The sequence below is a fragment of the Rutidosis leptorrhynchoides genome, chromosome 2 (assembly GCF_046630445.1).
Source record: "Rutidosis leptorrhynchoides isolate AG116_Rl617_1_P2 chromosome 2, CSIRO_AGI_Rlap_v1, whole genome shotgun sequence".
NCBI lineage: Eukaryota > Viridiplantae > Streptophyta > Magnoliopsida > Asterales > Asteraceae > Rutidosis > Rutidosis leptorrhynchoides.
The window spans coordinates 19,407,702-19,415,917 of NC_092334.1; the positions used below are offsets into that span (position 1 = coordinate 19,407,702).

Here is an 8,216-nt window from a genome sequence, read left to right on the forward strand (position 1 = left end):
ACGATAAATCCCCCCCAAGTTATTTATTTATTTGTTTTAGATAGAAGTTTGTATGATAATTAGTTATAAGAATTAGATCATTGTCCGTGGAACGAACTTAGGACTTTACCTATAGTATACTATTTTCCGATCGGGTACGCTTGTCTGTATTGTGTGTTTTAGTCCATTTTTAGGTATTTGCTGAGTTTATAAATTATATTACCTAATCTAGCACATCATTTGCAATTACTTTTATGAGCGTTTGATCAACAAAGGTTAAACGATTATATCGTTTGATACAATGGGTCGCATATGTATGTTAGGCTCATTAATAAAATGTTTTGGTGTAGTGGCTGATTTGGAGTCATGACTTGACATGCCCGGCTCGGTTGACTAATTTTGGAAGGTAGGAACAGGTAGCAATGGACATCGGTGACAAAGATCGAGCTGATTTTATATATTGTCTCTGGAATTTCAAAGGACTTCAATGGAGGTGGGGCTCTTATAGACAGACATTCAATTGTTTTTGTTCATTCGTAAGTAATAAGTATCATGTCTAATATTTATATTTATCCATTTAATAATTCTCCTTTTGTAGAACACTTGATGTATGCATGTTGATTATATTAGGAGGTTAATATATTGATGTATGATATTTATGATATATGATTTTTCTGACAGTGTTTTAAGAGATCAGTGATTTCCACCCATACAGGCAAAAGAATTGCCATTCTTACATTGTACGGTTTCTCTTCTTACTAATTATGAAGTTGCTGCTAATTATCTTGACTGGGAGGTATGTTATTGTATATTCAAGTCTTTTTGAGCTTCTTTACTTTGTAAAGGCATTACTTAATCTCATTTGTAACTTAATTTGCTTAATCATCATTGTATTCATCTTATCTTGCAGGTCAGAAAGCATGGAATTATTATAGAGTTTACTGATCATGATAATAAAACAAGGCGAAATGCCACATACCTACCCGATATTGCTGCTCAAGAAGGTAGCATTTTTTGCTTACACGTTTTGTGAGTTAAATATATATTGATATTTTAATAATTTTTTTCATAGTGGTCATATTTTTTTATAGTTACGGACTAATAAAAAGGACAAAAATTGTTTCTGGATCAGCCCAACCCTGCCCATTTGTTCAGGCACAAAAAGATCTATTTTGACCCAAACCAACCATACCCGACCGATTTGTTCAGGTACAAAAAAGACCTATTTTGACCCAAACCAACCTGACCCGTTTGTTCTGGCACAAAAAGGCCTCTTTTGACCCAAACCCGTTTAATTTCTACAACTTGATCCAATTAAGTTCTCGTGTTCTATAATTCCTCTATTTGGGTTATTAGGGTGGACAAAGATGGAAGCCATCGACTTTCTGATGCGGAAAGCGGGTTTTAATGGAACTATAACAGAATTATTGAGGAAGCGTATATCGTTGACCCGTTATCAGTGCACATTATTTACAATGCACTATGGGGACTATGTGAGCTATCTTAAGGCAACTCGAGGTGCTCCTCCGTCCGTTGCTGGGCGCAAGTCCCAGTAACCCATTTGATAAAACTAAGAAATTAACATGGAGCCGCAATTGTATTTTGTTTGGTTCCATGTATTTAAGTGATGTTATGAGATTTGGTTAACATGTATGATGCCTGAATGTTGGTAAATGGCTATAAACAAATGATAGGTCGTTATTGGAGACTAATTGTTTTTGGTTGTAGTTTGTGTGCCTAAAAAAAACATGAAGTAAAATGTGCCTTCTAAATCGATTGCTTGCGTTAAAATCGCATAAACCTTAGAGCAGCAACGCGCGAACCTCTAACTCTTGTTATAGAATCAAAGTTAGGCAAACATCACTATCATATTTCATTCATGAATTCATACGCAACAATCCTATTTAATCTTCATACTAATATCATCTGGATCCTCACGATCCAATATTAAATATAATACAATTCCTTACCAACAATGTATTATCGAGAAAATCCTAACGCAGCCATTTGAAATTGTACCGCCGAAGCCCGTTGGAGATGGATCTACTGGAACAGGAGGACAGACAGGAAGACCTAGGCCTAGTACATGAACAGGTGGAACAGTTGTCCCACCTAGACTTGGAGTAGATTTTACAAAACCTTAATTGTACTTGTAATATTGAAATATTTATAAAATTTCATTTTATTTTAATTGTGTCTATAAATTGCATCATACATTTTATTTAATTATTTGAAAAATGTGTTTTAAATTATCAAGTTGGAAATAGTTAGTTACCAAGATCTGATTATGGGTTATTAAATGGAAAAATAAATCAAAATTAGGAATTGAAAAGCCTGTTCCTAAGGGGCCCAACAAATTCCTAATTGGAATTAGGGGTTCTTTTTTGATTAATTCTTTTATAACATTGGGAGATTTTACATCGTTGAATGGGCCTATTCGAGAACAATTGGATGATGACAAAATTATCAGAGACTGAGATTCCTTATTTCGAATGCATGGAGTCCGGAAAGTCTGGATTGGATAAGTTCATTGATGAGTTCCCAGGAGATTGGGGATATTCCGGACATAACCTGCTCAGAAACTATCTCAGACATCGACCCCCAGTTGAAAGGCCGAACATTCGTGTTCAATGGATCTATGGGCCTCCAGGAGCAGGGAAATCATGTAAATCAATGTCCTGATAATATTTTATGTTGTTATTATGTTTGTATCTTTTAAGGGTTTAAATATTTTGATGAACTTTTTTGTAGTTATAAAAGTTTGTTAGTTTTTGTTTTTTTAGAAACAAATACATATAAGCTATAACCTTCTATAAAGCATGTGCATGTGCCACATGTCATTCAGCCTAATTACCCACTAATTTTCATGCCACGTGTAATTAATCAACCTTTATTGAGCTAATATTTGACATAATTACATCTGTCACAGTTTCGTAAATCGATTAAAAAAAACCTCTTTCTTTCTCCCGCTTCCTGATCTTCAATTAGGGTTCCCAAATTCTTTCTCATTATCTATATCATAATTCTTTCTACAAGCAATTTCAACAACGATTAACAATCGACAATCTTCGGTATGGGTTAATTTCAGCAATTATGATGCTTTGTTCAAGGTTATCTTTTTATATCCACAATCTGTTTAGAATTAGAAAATACATGATTTGTTCATCTACTTCATTTTATCGGTATTGTTATTGTTATTCATCAACCATTCAGGATTGAAATTGAAACAAACAGGATTGGCTGCAAAATTGAATCCAACCCATGGAGACCAACAATTATTCCTGGATGCTGATCTTCAATTCAGGCTATGCAAAAAGGTACCAATTTTATTTTTGAAGGTTAAAACCAATCAACGGTTATTCGTTATTATTTGAATAAATCAATTGTCAATCAAATTATAAATCTTACGATTGAGTTCTTTCAACAACAACAACAACAATACCCAATCTCACACGTGTAGGTATGTGGGAGGTGGGACGTAGACAATCCTTCCTCTACCCTTGAACAAAGAGAAGTCATTTCTCCACCCCGACTGAAACACTCACAAGAGTAGAGAAAGTCTCCCCTCTCTATGTTCGACGGATAAAGAGATTGCTTCCAACGGACCTCCGGCCAAAAGGATGAAAAAAAAAAGATAATAGTAGATAAATAAATAAATCATAAAAAGTAAAAAGACGGCCCATGAAAATGGTGGGAACAAATTTCCATGGATTTTAAATGATGCCTGGAATTCAATTTAGGCTCTAAGACAACAGTCAAGTCGCCAATAAGTAGACGCTTGCTGATGACTCACGAAACAGACCGTAAAAAAAAAAGAAAAAAAACCTACCTTATAGTGTTCTGCGGAGCTCAAGACGTATTAAGTAATGTTGCACTAAGTAGACGCTTGCTGATTGAGTTCTTTCCTAATCGTTTATTCCAACACTTTGGAATTAAAAAGGCTATATGACTTATTAATTTAAATAGTATAATTTTATAACTTATTTGTTTGACTACCAAATTCAATTAACTTATTAAGGTTTGGGCTTACCCATATGTTGTTAATTTGGGTTTGTGTGTGATTGTAGGTTGGAACGTTTTTCGTAATGCTTTATTGTTAGGAGCTGCAAACACGACCTGATCACGCTCATCAGTTTTTAAAAGCGATAGAAGTACATTGCTTCATGTTGATGGGCATAACAGAGAGATTGCTACTTTAATGTGGTATATTTTAGTTTTATTTTCGTAATTATGAGTTATTCCTTTTGGAACACTAAAGCTATCACGGATATTTGTGTAGCAATGTTGTTGTTTAAGAGGGTTGTTAACGTGTATAGGTTATATGGAGTATTCGAGTTCATAAAGTTGTGATCTTTATTGGTCAAATGCATTTTTATAGGTACGACGCAAATTTGATGTATTTAGGAAGAAGCAGCAGCTAGAACTAAGAACATGGAATTAGGGAATTCTATATTACAAATGTGATGTAAATGAAAGAAATCAACATCATTAAGCATCATCATCTGATGCTAGAAAAGTTTGACTTTTATTTTATTTAGTTTGGTTCTTATATATATTTTTATATTTTATATTTACAATGCTGATGATGATTTAAGATTTTAGCTTCATGTCTTGAAAGTAATTATTATCTACATATCTATTAGAAAAAAAAATTATGAATAGTATCAAGGGCATTTTTTTCCTTTCACTTTTTTCCCTCCCCTAACTAAAATCTATTAGAAAAAAAATTATGAATAATATCAAGCGCATTTTTGTCCTTTCACTTTTCCCCTCCCCTAACTAAAATCTGTTTTGCTAGACAAAAATTATGAATAGTACTAAGGGCATTTTTGTCTTTTCACTTTTTTCCCTCCCCTAACTAAAATCGGTTTTGCCAATAAAACCCCCCACCTTTCGTTCAACTACAAATCGACCCTCCAGACAGGGTGTTAAAGCGTCAAATCCCAAATCTTACAAAATATCTTAAAGAAACTCCACCTAAAACTTCAACGGCCTATATCTTCTCGCTCGCAACGAGTTAAAATTTTTCCGACACTACCGTTTAACTCGAAATAATTTTCCGAACACAAAGTCACTGACTATACACAAAACGGACGCTTTTTGAAAAACGCTAAATATTTGAGTCCACCTTTCATACACGTTATTTTTTTCCTCACGGGCTGTGTAACTATTTTCATCTATTAACAACATATATATATGGGTCTTATTATTATTTTTAAAAATTATATAGTAATTTTTTTGATATTACTCAGTAAATATTCTATTCTTAAGTCATACGGAGTGTTAATATAAGCTAACGAGTTAATTGCATTAAATTTTAAAAAGTCAACAACTCCATAGCGAAACGCGGAAATACACATATATTGTTAATTTAAGATAACATCTAAATCTTTAACGGGTTATACCTTTTCGTTCGACTCGAGTTGTGCTTCAACGACATCATCGTTAGCCACGAAATATATTTGTAAAATAAACGCAATAAAATACATTGGAAACCGAACCCCGGCGCAAAGCGAGGGTTAAAAAACTAGTTTGCTCCATAATGTATTTTTTAATTGATTGTCACATTTGCAAGTAAATTGTTGGTTGCTAAAAAGCTTGCACTAATTTAAACGTGATACTTTTACTCTTGACCGTTGGAATTGGGAGGAATGTACATATAGATGGATCCGGTGAACAGATTAAGGATGCTAAACAAATGGTTAATGAAGTAGTCAACGTGGTGTGTATGTGTATGCAATTGGTCCAAGTGTATGCTTGGTTTCAGAATTTGTCTTTATTTCAAAGGGTTTTATGAATATTTTGTATGCCTTGGTAATATAAATATATTTTTTATACTTTAATGTAATAATGTTATTGGTTCAATATATATATATATATATATATATATATATATATATATATATATATATATATATATATATATATCAATATCAATATCAATTTATTTTTGTTAAATTTTTTTCTTTTTGATTGGCATAAGTTAAATCTTAAAATGGCATTGTGTGAAATTTCCATTTCCCAAACTGAAGACACCATATATCCGTTGCTTCAGTTAAATAGTGACGATGAAACTTACGGGTGACAATCGAGTTAGGTCAAGTTGGGTCAAAACGGGTCAACCTGGCTGGTGAAGAAAAAGACCCACATTAAACTCACTGAAACTTGATATTATGTTTAATGGATCACTACTAATATATTATCTAATATAGGTGCTTAATATATTTTGGTTACAGAATACAACTATACAATGTGTTATGTGTAAAGCATAGTTTAAAAAGCTTCTAGAGTTAATATGTTCCAAGCATGTATTGATGAATTTCAGATGATGACCGTACCTCCTTTGTCTCTCCATTGTCCAAATAATTGGAAATCTACTTTTGAGATGTTAAAGGCAGCTCAAGAATATGAAATGGTTTTCAGTTGGTTTGAAAAAACTCCAACATATAGGCGTGATTTGGTAGGTACTGCCCCAGTGTATAAAGATTAGGAAAAAGTAAGAAGGGTGGTAGATATTTGGAGGGTTTTATCGTTTAATTAAAAATATTGAAAAGATGCATTTGACATCTATTAACTTCCTTAATGAAATTGCTAGAATTGATTTTCATTTGGATAATATTGGGAAGTCTTCAGGGAGTTATAAGAGTATGGAAGCAGCACCACAAATTGAAATGAAATGGAAGTTTGATGAGTATTGTGGATATGTTGATACTTCAAATATGTTAATTTACTTAGCCAATATGCTTGATCCGTTTGTCAAAAATTGGTTTCTTAAAGGTTATTTTATGAACAACTACACAGACTATGATGATGATGATGATGATGATGATGATGATGATGATGATGATGATGATGATTGAACACCTACGTGGAAAAAGAAGGCGGAATTCGTACTTGCTGCAACATATGATTTGTTTAATGAATATGGTGTTAAGATTGGTGCAACACCACAAATTGCAAAGTTTCAAAGTAGTGGTTATATGGAGTACTTGTACAATGATAAAAGTACAGTACGTATAATTAGTTTTGGAGGTAATGTAAAGACATAATTACGCTCCTTGTCCCTGTGATTTACCTCAAAATACATCCCTCGTCCTTTTACTATTTTTTTTGCTTTCCTCGTCCCTGTGGTATTTGTTTTATACGTCCCTCGTCCTTCCGTCCAATTGCTGTTATTTTTAGACGTTAAGTTAAGTCATGTGCCACACATGTGAGGGTATTTTAGTCAAATTATCATGTTTTCATGTTTCTAATGTTTCTATTTCACGTCCTTCCTTCTTCTGCAACACCAGATTCATATATTCATGTTTCTAATTTGTTATCCTTTTATTCCCCAAATCATAAACCAATTTATTCACTAAATTGAAGGTACATCTATCATATGAAGATGAACGAACAAATTATGGCATGAAATCATAAACCAATTTATTCACTAAATTGAAGGTACATCTATCATATGAAGATGAACGAACAAATTATGGCATGATAAAAGGTACTACAGATATTTACAAACAAAATCCTTACCTCCACCATTTGTGCAAAGAACTCCAACAACAAAATCACAAACCCATAGAATCATTCATTAAAACGCAACCCATAAACATTCTTTAAATCGTTCTGTACATACAAGATCTGAAATGGTATCCACACAGTTCAATCGATTGATTCCCGAATGGTAAGCGACAACGACATTGGATCTGGAAAGGTAACGATATCAACATCAGATCTGGAACTGCCTTTCTAAAAAAACATCAGATCTGGAATTAGAACCGAAACCGGCAGCGACATTCGGATCTGAAATTGTAACCGTCATCTTTGCTGTCGATTTTGGCCATCGGCTATGTAAGTGTAAGTGGTGACCGTGACAACCAACTCCGTCAATACCGCCATCTCATTTATCCCTAATTCATCACCACCGTCGGAGTTCATATCAAATTAAAGTCCGATTGCGGTGGTTAGCGACCAACTATCGATTGTTGTTGTTGCTAATTTTTCGCCATTGCTGCTGCTATAGATATAGATATGGATATATGAAACCCATTTGTAAGTAACCCATTTAATAAAGATCGATTTTGATTTATACATATATAGAGATACAGATATATATATCGATTTATGAAACCCATCGTAAAAATCAATTGATTTTGATTTTCAATTGATTTTGACATTAGAAAAAAACATATACATGGATTTCTTGAGTGGATAAATGGATGTCAGGAGTGGAAAGAATTGTAAGA

General features: G+C 33.3%; 1 pseudogene; it reads left to right on the plus strand.

Annotated features, from left to right (window-relative positions):
* The first annotated feature begins 637 nt into the window (after positions 1–637).
* LOC139887677 (uncharacterized protein At2g38710-like) lies at positions 638–1,535 on the plus strand (annotated as a pseudogene).
* Positions 1,536–8,216: the final 6,681 nt, after the last annotated feature.